Source organism: Python bivittatus, unplaced genomic scaffold (genome assembly GCF_059951505.1).
Source record: "Python bivittatus isolate LINGU-HERP-01145 unplaced genomic scaffold, Pbiv_v1 ctg000590_np1212, whole genome shotgun sequence".
Lineage (NCBI taxonomy): Eukaryota > Metazoa > Chordata > Lepidosauria > Squamata > Pythonidae > Python > Python bivittatus.
In genome coordinates, this window is record NW_028277086.1 from 10062711 (window position 1) to 10082186 (window position 19476).

General features: G+C 40.1%; 1 protein-coding gene across 3 annotated transcripts in view; it reads left to right on the forward strand.

The window, feature by feature from the left end:
* Window positions 1–19476, forward strand: part of CYRIB (CYFIP related Rac1 interactor B) — a 71443-nt gene that overhangs the window by 11728 nt on the left and 40239 nt on the right. The window contains exon 1 of one of the 3 annotated variants that reach the window (XM_088148963.1): window positions 1664–2506. The exons of the other annotated variants lie outside the window; for them this stretch is intronic. The gene's annotated coding sequence lies outside the window, so the exon portion shown is untranslated. Of the gene's footprint in view, window positions 1–1663; window positions 2507–19476 lie in introns of those variants that run through there. 3 annotated transcript variants of the gene reach the window in all.

The following is a 19476-nucleotide window of genomic DNA, read 5'->3' on the forward strand; positions in this document are numbered from 1 at the left end:
AAAATCTCCAGCTAAAACAGCATTCATGTACCATTTGCCCTTTAACTTCCGATTCTTTTTTTTTTAATGACTCATTATGGACTGTGAATTTTCTAATCAGGTTACTGGGACTAAAAAGAGAGAGAGAGAGAGAGAGAATTAAATGGTTTACTACAAACTCTACTAAGCCATAGAACTCGTATGCACGATACACTAAGCCCCTCTGCATCGTTAATGCAAACACATCAACCACGTTGTCCCCCAAGATTCCCTCCACTTCATTTATTGATTTAAATTTATTAGGCGCCCAACTCCTGGCCAGATGAACAAGGCAGCTGTGGCTCAACAGAGAGAGGCTCTCGCTCACGCTTCTCTATCCAGAAGATGGTCCTGGAGAAGGTCCGAGCGTGATTTCCTCTCTGATCTGACAGTAGGCTGTGCGGTTGGGCTTTTTAATAAAGGCAGAAGGGATTCCCATCTGCAGTCTTGAAACGGCATGGCCCACAGCCACCTTAGCGAGATCCACAATGAGATCCCATTGGCCTGGGGTCTTCCTGTGACTCTGATCATGCTTTACACATACGTCAGAACCCAAGACTCAGGCCTTCCAGTAGGGTGGAATTAATGTACTGGCAACGCAGCAGAGCAGCTGATGGCCTCTATCAAAAGCTTGGCATTTTAAAAAGCCCCGAGATTCAGAAAGCCTCTTTCCTATTTAAGTTCTTTTCAAACTCAGTGCGCGCTCCTGGTGTGTTGGGCAACCACCCCAACTCCCCCCCGCCTGCGCGGCCATCTGGCTGATGCGAACTGTAGATGAATGCGTCTTCAAGGCTGACCCAAGGCTCTTGCTTCTGCTGCTTCTGGCAGTGTTGTGGCAATGCTATTCAGAAGAATAAAACCCCACCAGGGTTTGTTACTAATAGGATTAAGCAATGAGGAGCACGGCCATGAGACTTGCAGGGCATGCTGGCGAGGAGCGCTCGGGGTGCACGAGGGCCCATTTAAAGAGGAAATAGCTGCATCCTTGTGCAGTGAAGGAACAAAGCTGCCGCTCACCATGGGATACGGCTGTACTCCCACACTTTGCTGCCTAGAGCGCAAGCTGAATCCTCTTGGGCCTTGTTTTAATGGTGGGCATCTTTATTCATAAGCGTGATTGACCCCACCTACTAAGCCGAAGCTAAACCAATCGAATGACCTTGGGCGACTGGAGGCTTTTGCGATTGGCGAATCATGCGTTAGGGCTGGGTGCAGCTTCTGGACCTTTGGGGTCAACGCCTAGTCACAGCATCAAAGGTTTTGATGCACAACTTTCCGTCCCCATCCAAAGTCTTGGAGGGCCACCATGTAGATCAGGAGTGGACAACATTGCTTCTGCCACCTGTCTGGGGTACTTAAGCATTACGCAATTGGGAAAAGTGGCCCCACCGCGCGATGTTGGTGCCCTGCCTCAAATCTTGCAGAATTTGGCAATCTTGTGAAAGTTTTGCCACCGTTGTGAGACTGAAAGAACAGGTTAGGGATAGATCGCCATGGAGAAAAGTCTGTCTATGGCAGTGTTGTCCAAACTTGGCCACTTTAAGATGAGTGGACTTCAACTCCCAGAATTCCCCAGCCAGCCATGCTGGCTGGGGAATTCTGGGAGTTGAAGTCCACTCATCTTAAAGTGGCCAAGTTTGGACAACACTGGTCTATGGAGTTGCCAGGAGTTGAAAATGACTTGATGGCACATAACCGATCAATCAAACATTTATTTTAAGGTTCCTTCCTGCACCTTCCCTTATCACCATGGATTCCAGGTTGGGAACTGCTGGCTGAATGCTGCGTGATTCCCATCCTGACTTACCAAACATTTATGTTTATGCATTTATATCCAATGGTGGCTTATTTGACAAACCATGATTAAAACAAACTGTGAACCAGGTCCAGGATTCTCCGGAGTCCTTCCTTTGCGCAAGATCTGGAGGGCTCCTCCGCCACTTCCCCTTGCGTTTTGGAGGGTGGGTTCACACGCTTATTTTTCTGAATTGGCCCATTAAAACCACTGCCCCCCAGTCTGGGACTTCTTTTCGAGGGAGGGGCACTCCGCCTGGGCCGCAGCCCAAACGGACTCCTCTGTCCCTTCCCACGTCGTCCCGAAGCACCTGAGCCACGACTGCCTGGGGAACCACAAGACACGAGATTTCCCGTGGCCTTTTTGGCGCCCGCCCGACTCCACTTTTCACCCTGGTCGAGGCACAGAGAAACTCGGATTTTTTTTCTCCCCTTCTTCTTTTGCCGGCTCCGGCGCATGCGCACTGACCTGGACGGCCGCCGCCGCCTCAACCGCCCTGCCGCACGCCATCCCCCGGCAGCTGGGTTGCGCCTCCCGGTACATCCGGCTCGTTGGCGCGCACGCGCGTGACGCACGCCCGGCGGTGGCCGTCCTCGTCTCCTCCCCGTCGCCTGGTCACTGCGGGCGGCTCCGGCGCGGCTTCGCTTACCCACCTCGGTCCCTCCCCTCAGCTTCGGGGGAGGGGGTAGCGCGGTGAGTAGGCGCTCAAGGAAAGAGAAGGAGGAGGGCGGGAGAGGCCCCGGTTCCAAGGGTGGGGGGGAGCCTTCCCGCGCGCGTTTTTCTCCTCTCAGGCTCCGTCTGCGGCACGGCGCGGCCCCTCCCGCGCGGCACATGGGCTGGCCCCGCCCCCTCTCCTGTCTCGCGGCCCCGCCCCTCAGCGCGAGCCCCTCTTCCGCGGTCCCCTTGGAAACCGCTCCTGGCCCCTCCCTCCCGCCGCTTCCTTCCACGTGGTTCTGTTTCTGCTCTTCCTCCTCGTGGCGCCTCGCTCGTCCCCCCCGAACGCCCCTTTTAAACGGCCCCCGGATACCTGGCGCTCGTGCGCCGCCTCTCCCCTCTCTTTGGGCTGCTGAGCCCCGGCGCCCGCTGCTTCCCGGGGGATCTGCCTGCCCGCCTGCTTCCAGCCCCAGAATCCCACTTTCCTCCTCTCAATTGTGTCGTCCTCTTTAAAGGTTTAAAAAAAAGCCCCTTTGAAATACAGTTTCTTCCAAATTCCACCTCCTCCTCTGCTCATGCTGCGTCTTTTCTCCGCTCCTCGTTTCTTCTTTATGTACTCGTGAGTGTTCTTTCACTTACCCTTTTCCAGACTCGTGTTTCTCCCGGGTGAGGGTGTCACTTCTCCTCCCCACAAGAGTCCTGATTAAGACCTTTTCTTCCTGTCTCTCCTTTTTCTTTTTCTGGTGAGTTCAAGCCAGTTTTTGACTCCTGGCAACTGCCTAGACTAGTCCCTGCAGGTTTCTTGGTGAGGTTTTTCAGACGTGGTTTGCCATTACTTTCTCCTTAGGGCTGAGAGGGAGTGACTGGCTGGGTTGCCCTTGCAGTTGATCAGGAACCAGCACAGAATATACTGGCCAGATGTTTCACAGAGCAGATACCTTTGCACATGAGGCAACTGCACTGCTGTCAGCTACTGAGCAAGTTCAGGGTTTTCCTGACATTTATGACCCTAAACAACTTAAGGCCAGGATATATCTCAACCTGCTCTCACTATCACTCTGCTGGCCTTTCGTAAGGCCCTAAAGACCTGGTTCCGTGCCCTGGCCGGGGGCCCTGAGTGTGTGAAGGGTCTGTCTCCTGGCTGTGGTAGCGACTGTGGATTGAGATGTCTTTCTAGGCTGCGGGGTATTTTAATGTTTGTATCTGTAATTGAATTGTTTTTAATTTATTTTAGATTCTTCGCCACCCAGAGTCATTTGCTGAGATGGGCGGCTGTACAAATTGAATGAATGAATAAATACATAAAATTAGAGGTTGGAGCAGTCTTCATTCTGCAAATTCCTAGGCCAACGAGTGTGTTGTGATTTGGATTTCTTCCAATACTTGCATATTTTTTTCCCATCCTTCAATTGAGCACTTTAGTTCTGTTTTCCTTAAGTTTTATTACAGGATATAACCCTTTCTACCCATCAGTCCCATTTTCTTTCACTTTTCTCTGTCATCTCTTTCTTGTTGGTACTGGTACTCCTGTGCCTACTTATTGTACCTTCAAATAAGGCCCAGGAATTATTGTGATCCCATAAGATCCTGCAAATCAGCTAACCCCACTTTAGCCTAGGGTGTTGTGTGAATTGAGTCTTTGTGGCCAGAAAAATGAATTGAATTCATTGTGGATAAACACATCATGTGAGTCAAGCTGGCAGTACATTTGCATCAGATACTAAACTCTGCTGATCTGACTTCTGTATCCCACATGCATCCTTACTTTTCCTTGCATGTATCTATCTCTGATCTTGTTTCAAGGCTATTTGCTCCATTTCCTTAAAGTTGCTTCTTGGTTTTCTGTTATCTCATGTCATACTTGTTTGATGCCTTGTCGTTCATACAGTTATGTTAAATACGTCTGACCTCAGCTCCTGTCCCATATGCGCTATATGATACCGCACCTACATTGAATATTAATACTGAATGCTGAAATGTTCTAGGAAAAGTATTACCAAAGCCTCGGCCTTGAACATTCTAATTATCTTTATTAAATGCCAACAGATTGTGTATTATTTAGAATATAGAATTCATCTGTCAGTCCATTTCTGTCTTTGTGCCCTCCATGAATTACCCCACGATGTGATATTTGCTGGTTTTGAAGGCTCTAAAGCAACAAAGAGCTTCATGGAATAAACTTCTAGTAATTGGGTATTAGAGACAATATACTTCTGTTTGTCAGATGCTGATAGTGAAAGGCTGCCTCTTATTCCTACAGTGCTCTAACGAAAAACATTTTTAGTGTAACAGAGTGTATGGTAAATTTTAGATGGATTCCTGGCCTGCACCTACCATGGCAGTTCTCTATGCATTTATTTTCTAACTTGTGTCCAATTAAACGTATTAATCCAGGTTTTTCCTATTTCTTGAATAGGAGTCTTGTCTTTTTGTTTGGAATATCTATATTTTCCACTTATATGCTACACTTTGGAAAGATCTGTGTTGCCCATACCAGGCCATGTAAATTGTAGATGCCACATTTTGAGAATGTGTAAGTTGTGTTTCTGAACAAACTTCATGGAAAGTGAGGTGCCTAGCTAACTCCCAAATGCATACTTTAAAATGACACTTCCAGACTCATGCATTGCAAGCATTTAACATTTAATTTTTTATTTTATTTTAAAGGTGTATACATTCTGTTTGTAATGTTTTCTAGATCTGCCAGTTAGTCTTGCTCAGTGTTTCAGTTCTGTCTAAAAAGTTGCTTTTCTACAAGTTAGTTCTTTTTCACTGATGTCTTCAAAAATTTTTTTCATCTAGTCGTGGGTGACATCTGTGATCTCTGAATCCATGGTCTATATATGCTTCAATTTTTCAGAAGTAAAATGCATCAGTCACTGTATCCCACATGAATTTCATTTTTTTGTTTTTCATTCTTACTTACAATTTACTTTCCTGAAAATCTTTGGAATTTTTATCTTAGTTCTTCTTATTGATTGCATTTATTATGTAAATCAGTGTCTTTCCACCCTTTTCTCACGCTCTTGTTCTCTTTCTCCATTTATTAATAGTCCAATCTTTAATTCTTCTGCTTCTACAATCTGTTAATATGTTCCAGGTGCATTTACCTTGCAGAGTGAGGTTATGTTAAGAGGAGAGATCACCTTTAGGCAGCTGTTCAGACAACGCCTCTTATTTATAACTAATAATGTTTTTCTCATCACTGAAAATCCTGAAAATACTAATAATACTAATACTAATACAGTGGAACCTCGGGTTACAAACGCTTCTGTTAACGAACTTTTCGGGTTACGACCAGCTCCAACTGCAAAATTTTGCTTCAGTTTGCGAACTCCGCCTCGGGGTACGAACAGGATACACAGCCATTTTCCCTCCCTTGACACAGTCCGCGGCCATTTTTACGCCCCTGACACGTGGTCCACGGCCATTTTCCACCCCTGACGTGGTCTGCGGCCATTTTTACGCCCCTGACACGTGGTCTGCGGCCATTTTCCGCCCCTGACATGTGGTTGTAGGGAGGGGGACTCTCCCTCCAAGCAATAGCCGCCTCCCTGTCCTCCACACCAGAACAGATTAACGGTAATTACATTGAACCTTATGGGGAAATTTCCTTCAGGTTGCGACCAATTCGGGTTGCAACCAGAGTCACGGAACAAATTAAGTTCGTAAACCGAGGTTCCACTGTAATTGGAAAAGGCAGCTTTACTTGGAAGGTCCTGCAACAGTACCTTTAACACCATCAAACAACAACATCTGCCTATCCCAGGTCGTTGGAAAGGACTCGATAGGTGGATAAAAATGCCAAATCCAGTCTAAACATCTGGCTGATTGTGCAAACAACCATAATAATAATAATAATAATAATAATAATAATAATAATAATAATTTATACTTGTAGAATAAATTTATGTTCCTCTTTTCAATCTCTGTGCCTTGTGGATATTTTGGGCTAAAACTCCCAGTCATTGGTGGATTGACTGATGATTATGGGATTGTGATCCATCCATCAAATTTCAGGTTGATGGATACTATTAAATATTATCAGGTCTTCTATACAGATCTTCCCAAATAGTGTGTGTGCATTTTTCCCTATGCCATGAGAATTGCCAAAATATGATACTTCCTTTAGTGTGATTTATTGACTGCAATTGCATGATACGTATATTATAGCAATCTTTGCCTTCCTGTTTCTTCTGTTGGCTGCTGCTGTCAAGTTAGCAATTGTGGAAGAATCATGTACATTTAAATGAAGCAGTGCATACTTTTTCATTTATATCTCACCTTTCTTTCTTCCAAACAGCTCAGAGTAGCTTATGTGAATTCTGAGAAAGCCTTTGCTTAAGGGTTGTGCTTAGCTTCACACTAAACTTGCAGGTGAAACTTCACACAATACTCCTAGCTTTGCATGTGTCTAATGAAAAAGATTTCAGCGGTAGGGCTGGAAATTATTTCTTTGTGAAGTCTTGTAGACCCGTGGCCAGTTTAAGCTAGTTATAGAACTCTGCTTATATCAGAAGCAGAATTCAGTGCTGGTTTGTGAAAACTTGATAAAGTGGTAGTGAAGATTCTGTAATTTTTTCTGCCCTTGCATGCCATATTCCTGCCCTCCCAGCAACATAGGATATTAAAGAATTTTGGACAAGCTATTGTCTGTTTACAATAAACATAACACATAAGTTCCTCCCTCCCTGCATTTCTTTTTAAAGGACAACCATTGATATTGGTTTATGTGGGGTATATTGTTCATTAAGAATTTCTGTAGCATCTTGAAGAGTTTTCTACTTAAACTATTAGAACAAAATACTGCATAGATAATATTTGACTTATGTCATGTTATCAAGTTTTCCCTTTAAGAACCTGAGGCCAATGTACTCAGTTTTATTCTCACCAGAATCCAGTATGATATTAGTCTGAAAAACAAGCTTACTTTATACAATAAGTTTCATAGCTGGGTGAGGGTTTGAATGTGGAATACCTAATCATGGAAGATTCCCAAGGCTGCAAGGAGGGTCCAGTATTTAGTGGCAGAACCCATGTAGTGGTCATGGACCACCTAAGTCCAATCCCTGGCATTTCCAGGTGGTGTTGAGAAAACTGTCTAAAACTTGAAAACTTCAGCTAGTTGCCATAAATAATAATCCTGGGGTAGAGGGCTCCACTTAACAACACTTTCCCCAGGTATCTTAGTAATTATACTCATCACCAATAGTATTAATTTCTTTATGGATTTTTTGGCTTTGTACACTGCCCAGAGTCCACTGAAGTTGGGTGACTATAACAAATTTGAATTATTATTATTACTATTACTATTATTGTTAACACTAAGTCTAAAACGCAGGTTATGAATCCTCTGCCATTTGAGACTAACATGACATGAGAAATCATGGCACAGGAGGAACTGAAATGCTATTTAATTCAGTTTTCTGACTTGTGAAGATATTTTCCATACATTACCAGTAAGTGGCTTAATCATTATGATTGTGAGTTACTAGGAATCCCCTTTAAACTATTTTGAGTTTTATGGGGATAAAGAATTAGAGGTTCCTATATTGCATAGGCAATGGGAGAGTGTCTTAACCTCTATAGCAAGTGTGCCAGTGAACCTTAAATTATGACTTATACAACAAAAAATAATATTTAGAGTTTATTGGACTCCACTATGTCTGTATAGAAAATAACTAAGACAGCATTTTGTTGGACATATAATAAGGATAATCTTTAAAACACATGTTTTTACAAAGTCCTATACTTACTAGGTTTTGGGAGAAAGTAGTGAATTATATAAATTTGACTCTGTGACAAAAGCTAAAATTTTCAGAGGATAATATTCTCTTGAATTACATACCTAATATGTGGAATTTGACAACTGGACAACGTAAATGGATTCTCTGTGCCATTACTGTGGCCGAAAGACTGATATTGCAGCATTGTAAAGATAAATGTATGGCCCCACTCACTCAGTGGATCAAAGACCTGATTACACTTGCCACGTGTGAGTGGATTGCCTATGGACATAGACTTTGTACAGACAAGTATAATGAAATATGGGACTCATTTATCCAAAATACAGTAGGTTAAAAAAAAAGCATGATAGTTATATAAGTGTATTAGACATAAGTATATTTATACTTGTATAATATTTGCATTAGGTAAGTATATAATATAATGATATATTATACTTTGTTTCTTTTTCCTTTTTCCTCTTTTTTTTTTACTTTTTTTGAAGCACTTGTGTTTTTTTTTCTTGTCAGTATATGTACTTCTATCATGATTATTTTTGTGTTTTGTTCCTTATTTTTCTTTTTCTGTCCTTATTTTAAAAGTATTAAAAATAAATTTTAAAAAAAGATAGGAAACTGTTATATATGGAATCAGATCATTGGTCCAGATATGTTAGCATTGTCTACGTGCCAGTATTTCTCAGCCAGACTCCATGTACACATATTCAGTTTGGAACAGCTGTATTTCCCATACCTTGTAGCGTCTGCTGACTAGGAATTCTGGAAGTTGTCATTCCAGGACATCTGGCAAACACAAGGTTGGTTTACATAAATTAGCTGACAGCAGCACTCCAAAATTTTTGTCAGGAATCTTTCCGTGGAGATGTCAGGGATTAAATTCAAAACCATCTTCCTGCAATCTGTTTGTTACCTTCACTACATTTATGATTATTTGGACCCTAGGATGTAAGCTCCCTAGAGTTACCATGGTGATTGAGATAGCAAATAATTAAATACTTCACGCTTTTCTGGTTCATTATGTTGGATGTTTGAGGGCTAGACATAGGGCCTCATTAGTTCTGGCAGCAAATCTAATGCCTCTTTGGTGCTAGGTACGTGTGTACATGCAGACCTTGAAACATAATTTAACTTGTTTTATATATACTTTAGGGGTTTAGGTAATCTTGCTGTTTAATCTGTTTTGACTGTTGAATGGTGTATATGAGGATTAACAACCTTGGGTTAAGGACAACATCCCAATACTATAAATTAATAAATTATAAGTATCAAAAGTGCATCTTAAAGCAGCAAGTGTTCTTGAGAGAGCTTTTCCTAGGTCTTGTATGTAGAAATAATCCTCAAAGGTCCTTAATGATTTGGGGGAAGAGGATAGTTTTGTGATTATATTTGAAAATATTTGTGATTGAATGTTGGGTTCTATCTATGCATAACCTATGCATAATGGGGGGGGGACCCCTAGAATATTTAAGGATGGATTGTGAGGTGGGAAAGATATTTGGAAGGACAGAGGTCTTGGCAGTTGTTGGGGTTTACAGAACAGACTGAGCTAGAATTTAACCCCATTGGCTAGGGTCATATAAGACGTACACAGAGCTACAACTATACAAACTATACACGGAGTAACTGGTGTATAGTTGAATTTAGTCTAAATGTTACAAGTCATTTAAATTGGGCCCTGAAAGGTACTGGGAACCAGTGCAACTGGCAAACCATGAGTGTAATATATTCATAACCCCCAGGGCCAGGTAGTAATCTTGCAGCCCTATATTAGGCAAACTGTAATTTCTGAACTATATTTAAAGACAGCCCTACATACAGTGTGTTGCAGAAATACAGGTGGGAGTTACAAAAGCATGGCTAATTGTACAAAGAATACTAAGGCCACAGCTGCACATTAGTGGTAACCTTCAAGTATAAAAGATACTTCAAGGTCATTGAAACTAGCTCTGGATCACTTAGCCTTCCCCACAGTTAGATTCTTCAGTGGGCACTGGCCTTCCATAGTTTCATCTGAGTATCATTCATTTTAGCAGTTGAACCACCAACCATGGGCTTAACTTGCTTACGTTGGCTTTCAGTTTGTCCTCATCAACTCCGTCCAGAGGCTGGTTCAGAACAACTAGAGCCACACCTGTTTCCTGACTATGAAAGAGAAAGCTGGGAGCCATTGGCATACCGATGGCCAATGATCCCTCTCAGTGGTTTCATGAAGATATTATATAGCTTAGCAGAGAAAATAGAACCCTGAAGTGGGTTCAAGGTATAATTTCTCTTACACAAAGTACCAGAAGTGTTGATTTAATTTTCTCTTATACAGCTTTATGACTGAAGACCGTGGACTTGGAAGTAAAACCAACAGAACTTACTCCTAAAGTAAACTTACTGAGCTTCAGAATAGAATTCCTCTGATCCTTCTTTCATTAACTGTTATAGTGTTGATAGTTAATGAGGTGGTTTTTAAAGGTACACTGACATGGATTGTATGTAAATCAGTGAGGTTTTAATGCTTTGTTCTTCATTTTTATGTCTTATTTATTGTGCATAATCTTGGGGGTGCTAATTTATTCTGTAGCTAATCTGCAAATAAACTAAGATCCCTCCTGATGACCATGTAACTATATTATCAGGCAATAATTTGTAGTAGAGTCCATTTTCCTCTCTGCCATTATCTTTCAGAAACTAAACTTTATTGTAACAGCAATTTATTGCAGTTTATTGGAACAGCAAGTTAATTAGAAGTCTGAAATATATCTGGATTTATTAATAGCGCATTAAAATGAAAATGTGTCTCTATAACCTTGCTATTATTCATGTATTTTAGGCTTTAGTAAAGAGATAGATTTTAATTTTATTTTCCTTAGGGAAGTATAAAGATGTGCTTTGTACTATAACTTGAGTCCATACTGTGCCTTTTTGCAAGATCCACAAGAGACTTCTTTTCCTTGTGTCCATAGAATGACATAATATCTTGATATGTGATGCTAATGTCCCACAAAACTGGATGAGCAACTTGGAAAGTTTGATTTCTTTGACCTTTTCATTGCTTGGTGCACAACAGATATCATGTACTTAGTCATTGTTGTTTTCAAATTGTTAATACCATCATGCTTATGTTTGTTCATTTTTCAGCCTTCTGCTTCTCCCCCTCCTCTATCTATAAAGCATACCAAATGAAGGCTTGATTTTGAAAAAAAATTGAAAGGCTTTTATATTATATTGTGCTTATAAAACAAAATGTGTATTGCAGCATCCATTATGGTTCTGATTACGATTAGGCAGAAATCTTCAGAAATCTTTACAAGAAACATCAGAGACCTTTATACATAAATTTTATACATAAACATTAGTTGACTGAAGTATTGTTATTGTTAAGTCCTCCTTTAATGGAAATTAGTATGGTTCATTTTTTTTCTATCATGCAATCTTTTTTTTAGTACTGTAGCTATTCCAGGTGCTTTAATGATTCTCAGTAAAATGCTTAATTTTTTAATGACAAGTAGGTAGCAGTAAAATTCCTTTTACTCTTTTAATTGTATTGACCTAATAGGTGAGTAAAATAACATGGGGATCTAACTGGAGTATATTGTTTTATAAATGTCATTATAAATAAACTGTTGTTTTATAAATACTCTGCAGAAGGTTTCTAATTTTTTCCATGCTTCGTTGTGTAGAATCAGCCTTTCTAGCAATTTTAAAATTAGTTTGTATATTTTATTTTTCCCTATCCTGCATTAAGTTTCACAGGTTGTTTTCTTTGGGGAAGTTTTGAATAATTTGTTGTGAATTTTCTTTGAATATCATCCAACTTAGTCTAATGTGCTGTTTCTAGAATTCAAGGCATATGCAACTAACTCCATTTATAGGCCTTGTAATCAGCTCTTTGAACTTTCTTTGAATTTGTGCTAAGAGTTCACATTTTATCTCAAACAGATTGATTTCCAATGATCTTGTCAGTCACACAGGGATGTTGAATTTGCTTTCTAAAAAATGCTTTGAAGCACGAGCTAGATGTGTAAATCAGAATGTTATTATGCTAGGAACAATTTAAGGTCTGGTCAGCAGACGGAGCAGTAAACGATTAAGTCTCAGAATGAAATCCACTAAGTACTTAGAACAGTCAGATTGTCATTGACCAAGTACAGGTAGTCCTCATTGAGCAACTGCCTCATACAGTGATTGTTCACAGTTATGATGGTGATGAAAAAGTAACTTTGTGACCAATCCTCACATTTAGGACCTTCACAGGTCTGTAAAACAAAGGAAAGCTGAAGTAAGATCATAAGCACAGTCGTGGTTTCACTTCATTTAATGACCAAGTTGTCAGTCCCAGTTATGGTTGCTACAGGAGGACTACCTGTTATGCCTCCATTTACTTGTAGTGTATGAGACCAAATTTTAAATGCCAACACTACATTTGTTGATCATTTCACCACTGCATACACAGTGTGTGTGTATTGTACTTAACATACAGTGGTGGGTGGATATCCTCGGTAAGTAATTTTCACTGTCTGTACTTCCTGTATTGTATTTCCTGCTGATCACGTTATTTACTACCACAGTCCCCACTCTCACATTATGAGAGTATGTGCATAAACCTTTCTCAGGGCCATACTCCCTTTTGTGGTCCACAAAAGTTTATGATTTAATATATTTATGGTACCACAAGATTATTTGCTACCTGAAGGTACTTAAATATCAGAAGCATCTTGAAGTATAAATCTTGGTAATTCTTGATTTGGTTCTTTAACTGGAGCTAGGAAAGTTTTGGCTATACATTGGTTACTGTGACTTTTTTTTTCTTGTATGACAGAATGAGAAATATATTTTTCAGTCCTACAGAAACACTTCACTAGGGAGGTTGGCGTCTCTTATATGCCTTAACTATCTCAGCATACAGATTTTACATTAGGGTTGTGCTTGCTGCAGGAATGATTAGGAAGAAGCGCTTTGGACTTGCATTAATGCAACACCTCTGTGCTATTCATCATAGCTGACCTTGTTTAGCTTTCCACATTGGGTTCTTTAAAGCAGCAGCACCTTTTTTTTCAGGCTCATGGGATCATACCCAGGAGCCTAGTTTATACTTAAGTTAACCTGAGCTTTGCTATAAAGCTTATGCTGAGATGATTAAGGCATCCGTGTGCCATGAAGGCCATGTGCCAACCTAGCAAAATATTAATAAGGGCATAGCAGTGCACTCAGTAATGAAGGAAATAGCGCGTAATGGTTCTGTTTGAGATGCGCAAGTTCCTTGCTAATAGTACTGGGGATGGAGTGTCCTGAAATGGTATGATCTTGAAGGCCAGGAATGTTTTTTGCATTGCAGACAACTGGACTAAGCCAGAGGTACCGCACTGCATCCTGAAGCTTATAATTGCAAAATCAGTTTTGATCCCGATACATGCAAGGGGTGTTTTTTGTGGCTTCCAAATACAGCTTAATTGTATAGGTATCAAGACAAAAGGAAAACAATGGTGGCATTTTTTTGGTAATCCTTCTGTAAGGTAAGGATGCCCTTGAGTCAAATAACTGCATCCAGTACAGATTCTTGGTGGTGTTACCGAAGTACTTTGCCATTGCTACCTTCTAGGTTTTTGTGTATGTGTTTTTTCTATGAATAAAAGGGATAACCTTCAGAGCACAAAGAATATCTCATGGTTCATAAATCCAGCCCAGACTCAGCTAATGCTCAAATATACGTATGGAATTCCTATCAAAGAAAGAGTAAAAAATATTAAAACTATACTTTGTTCAGACAGAGTAAAGGTCTGTCTAATCCAGCATTCTAGCAGTACAACCCACAGTTCCTAGCACTAACAACTGGGGAAACATGTCACCATCACATACCCCCAATGATGTTGCACATGGATGCACTACAGTAGTTGATAATAGCCCTTTTCTCCATGAGCTCCCTTGGACTTTTTTTTTTTTTTTTTTTAATAATCTGTGTTAGTGCTCATACCATTTTTCAGCTGCCCCTTCTTCAGAAAGGCTGAACTTAGTAGCATACAACATTTTTTGCAGGCAAAATTTGTCAGGTCCAGTTTTTGGCATTTCCTTGTAGTGCTTGTGGAGGCAGCCCAGTGATTTGTTTAGGAAATAGAGAAGTTGCTCCTTCTGAGGGAGCTTCCTGTATACAAGGCCTTGCTGAGTCAGAGTGAAATAGCTCTTATTAAGTGAAGATTGGAATGGATTTGGAAATCACTGGAGGGTTGCTTCTTTAAGGCACCAGCTTCATAGTTTCTTCCCTTCAAATTGAAGTTGAATTCTGTTGCAAATTAAGGCAGTACTCCCACGTTCTCAAGTGATAGCTTCCCACCCATTTCTATTGCAAGCTGATTGTATACCCTTATTATCTTAGAAGATTCAGTGAAGTAAGGGCAGGAAACTCATTCTGAAAGATTTGCCATCCCTGCTGTGGGTTTTAAGCAAGCGTAGGCAGTTGGCAGTTGAAAAGCAGCATTAAAGGCTATATTTATCAAATAGGAACTGAGACATTGTATTGCCTTGTTGACGAGATTGGTAGGAAAAACATCCTAAATATAGGGAGCCTGCTAATGAAGAAGAATGGCATTTATAAAGGCTTCTGTTACAGTAATATAATGAAGTAGAAGAGGGACACAATAAATGTCGGCATCTACTACTTTCTGATCATCAATGTAAAAATAAGAACTGGATTCTGTTTTAATGGGGCAAATAATAAACTTTGGGGTCATGCATTCCAGGTCTCAGAATGGTCTTCCCCAGTCAAAAAGATCTTCAAATACATAGTACTGAATTATGCCTTTGAGTAGAACTGGAAGATCAGTGAAAGTCCAATAAATTGAGAACGCCAGGCTCTTTTTGTAGTATTACTTTAATTTAAAGAAACAGGAAACTAATGTGGGTGCTTATTTTGATTCTAAGTAGTTCATTTGTTAATATTTAAATGACTCTTAGTTCTAGATGTTTATTTATAATTTAGATTTATAAGGCTGCCCAACTCAACACTGATTTTGTTGAACAACAGATAGAAATATTGAAGGTTATTTTATTTGGAATTATGACAGCAAAGCTTGATTGTACTGTAATAGATATGGAATCAGATGTCATAAACAATTTATTATATAAATTATATAATATTTCTATTTAATATAGATTATATTAAAAGTTTGAATTGGTTGCTATTTTCTTCTAAACACTTCCTTACTTGTTTGGTGTGTGAGCTTTGAACATTCCTAAGTACAGTAACAATTTTTTCTGGGAAGAATGAATGAATGAATGAATGAATGAATGAATGAATGAATGAATGAATGAATGAATAAAATATACTGTGACTGGCCTTTGATGGCTGACTTTTGGTACACCTTGTATAGTGGGATATAGAAGCTAAGTTTCTTTAACCCCAACAGTATCTTAACCGCAACATCATCCTAGCTGTGTAAATTAGTTTGAGTTGCTTGCAGAAAGAGCAGGATAGAAATATACACTAAGGTAGCTTAAAATGAAATTGGGTAATTTATACTTTCAGTGTGTAGCATGAATTCTTCCATTATTTAGCATGATGAGAGAACCAGGCCAGTGCAAGCCATAAAATGGTTTGTTTAGGCACAGCATGTTCTAAATGCACAGCTGTGTTTTGTTAATGCAGGTTTATAATTTCATTTTCTGTATAACGCAGTCGCTGATAAATATAGTCATACGAGATCATATTTAGCTTGGAGGCTTGGGGAAAAGCAACTTTCAAAAATTGGGACCATAGTATTGAAAATTGTCTTGTTGATTCAAAAGAACAAACTCATCTAAGTTAGCATTCTGTATCCCACTACTGTACAGGTAGCCCTTGGCTTACATCCATTCATTCAGCGACTGTTCAGAATTACAGCAATGCTGAAAAAATGGATGTATGACCAATCCCTGAAATTCTGGCCACTGCAGCACTCCCGCGGTCATGTGATCGCAATCCAGGTACTTGGGTGCCTGGCTCACGATTACGGCATCGCAGGGAGCCACAATCATGTGATTACCATTTGTGACTTTTCCTGCTAGCTTCCCAGAAACAAAGTGAATGGGGAAGCTGGCAGAGTAGGTCATAAAATGCTCTGGTAAGTCACTCCCACTTTTTCTCCCACCTGCAGCAGCCTCTCTGCCTGCACTCAGCCTCTGCCAGTTCTCCTAGGCCTCCCTTGATTTGTGTACGGCCTACACCGGGCCTTCCAAGCCCTCCCCCACCTCACACGCAACCTGCGTTAGGCCTCCCAGGACCTCCCCCAGCATCCTCCCCCTGTGGCACCCCCCCATGGCACCCTCATGTTCCCTATGTGGGATTCCTACCGCTTCCTGCTTAATGACCTATGCAACCGGGACTGCTTGGATTGCCATTGCTAAGCGATGCAGTCACATGACATCGCACTTTACTACTGCAGTGCTTAGCGACGACAGTCCAGGTCCTGATTGCCATTGTAACCCAAGGACCACTGTATTGTCCAGAGAGTTGCTTTTCTGGAGAAAGAGTACAAAGCTGTTTATCACAAGGAGTGAATACTCAGGTGTGTGCTGAAGACAGAGGTTCCATTTTGCTGTAGGGAGTATGTGCTTTTTAATAGATGTGTCCATCAGCGGAAACGTCTGATCATCTGAAGATGCAGTGTTGATGACTGGTGCTGCATCTTATGATTGTAGATTCTGCCCATCCTTGTTTCTAAAAAAAGCCTTTCTCTTTTTATTTAGACAGCCACATTTGGGTAAGAATATGCAACCAATAATAGCTTTTTGGGTTCTCTCTCAGTGAGGGAACATTGTGCTATCTTTTCTTCAAAATTTTGCCCGAGAGGGTAAGCCTGTGATAGGATTTCAGTGCCTTGTGTGACATTTGGCTTCTCTCTGTTAATATAGTAAAATCAGAATAATTTATGCAAAGCTGGAATCTGCGCACGCTTGCTGAATTTGTATCAAAAAATTTACTTGGTCAAAAAATTTGAAGCAGATTTTTGTACTTATTTTGAAGTATAGAATTCCTACAGCCCTAGCTATGAAATTATAGTTTCAGTGATTCCGCCTTTTAGCACTAATTTTTGAAACCTGAACTGTTATTCTGGCCAGGTGAGCCCATTGTTTTCTTTATATGTCAGAATCCCAAATGGTTCTTTGGGAGGCCTAAATAAGACAACTGAATGATTACAGTTTGAAGGCCCAATGCTTAGAGAACTTCCTTTCTGGAGCAGTATTGTTCTGAAGCTCAAGCAGGGTTCTTCTCTCATCTTTAACAATACCAAAAGGGACTCCAAGAGTTTTACCAAATCAACAGGATTTTGCCAGCTGTAGCATGTTGTCAGGATACATGTAGAAAAATAGGACTTTGCCTAGATATTTGGATAGTTTACAGTTATTTCCCCTTTTTATTGTAAATGAGCTTCCTAACTATTTTAAATACTTGTACAAATAAAATCCTCTGCTACTACTTATAAAGAGTTAGTAATACAGTAATATGATCAAAAAGTGAGCTAGTATCCAGATAGTTTACTAAAAACAGTTGTGAGAGATGGATAAAATATGTTATTATTGACAAAGAAATAGTAGCTTGAGCATGCTAAAAGTGCAGCTGTGTGAGAGATAAGGAAGTAGTGTTAAGTGTTATGGTTATCAAATAGTGGCAGATGGAGAGGAAGTTGTCTCCTTGTGTGGGACAATGTAAATAAAAACTAATTTAACCTGGGGCAGTCTTTATCAGTATAATGCCATTAGCTGAAACCTTGAGCAAATTACCATAGACTTGCAATGGATGAGGTGGGAGGGACCAGGAAGAAATCCTAGAGCGGCCGGAAAGACTGTACACCCTGAGTACCTTAGCCAATGGGGAAAAGGGGAGGGACTTGCGATCGGGAATGTATATAATTAGGCCGGAGTGTGTATGTGGGTGTGGCTTCTTATTTGCAATGAAGCCCACCAGCCTTTGCAAACGCTTCCAATAAACTTTACTTCTGACTAACCCAGAGAGATTTGTGGTGCTTGTTTCACACACAGTACATGTAACATAAGAGCTTAATAGTACAATGCATTTTCTATTTTCAGTAATACCTGTCTGAAAAATAAGTACCATTTCCACATACATAATACTCTAGTAAGAAACAATTTAGCTTCAGAATTAATGGTTGATAAACCAGTCAGTCATTCTTGTAATATAACTGGGTTCAAGACATTGTGCTAGATCCTGTTTTCTAATCCTGGCTTACAAACCACAATTAGATATCACATTAAGACAAAGCAAATCATGTTAAGGTTTAGTGTAGTATGTGAACCCATATATTCTTACCAGTGAGGATTATGTAACTTTTCATGTCTTACATTATCAAAAAGATGTATTAATAATTTATGTTAAAAACGTGTCCTTGCTTGGCAAGTTATGCTGAACCTCTTACATTAAGATAACATCTTTTGTGGGGTTGAGTGGACAGTTCAGCACAAAGCTTGTATAACTTGCATTAATTAAAAGCTTCATCTCCCATAGGTCAAATTTATAATCAGAGTCATGCAGAATTTGGGGGTGAAGGCCTGCTGACAGACATGCTCGTGACCTGACAAAACTTCATCTTAGAAATATATTCTCTAATTTTGGTGTCTTACTGTAACCATTCCCAAAGTAGTAGTCTCCGGATGTTTGGGGCTACAGTTGTCATCTCTGTAAGTGATTAATCTTTCCCTAATATAGGGGAAATACTGTAATACCAAATAGATTTTTTTTAAAAAATATATGTATTTGAATTACTGTAGAAAGAAACTTCTTCCTAGGATTGCAGCCCTGGCCTCCTCGTGTAATTTGTTTCCCTTTTTCTAAAAAGAAACTAAACTTGAGGTTATGACTCAACCTAGTAGAAGGAAGGAAGCACTAACTGAATGTAGTCAAAGCTTGTAACAAACTGACTGGGGTGTATAGTTGTTACTCAATGAAATTTCTTGCTTGCCTGAAACCTTTCAACAGTATTTGAGATGATTACTTACTACATTGGTAGGTAACCTTTTCCAGTCTTGAAAGCCACAGTGGAACCCTTTTTTTTACAAATTTCTCTTTCAATTAAAAGTTGTTTATTTTTATTTGCACACAGCATAAGATGTCAGGTTCATTAAGGTCATTGATGTTACAGATGTAAAATAATTGTCTTGGTTGAAAGCATGGGATAGAACCTGCAAGATCTTCCTATGTGAGTGTGCAAAACTGTGTTCAAGCATGAAACTCTGAGAAGCATCTTGTTTTGAGCACAAAACTGCTATTTCAAGGGAAAAAATTGC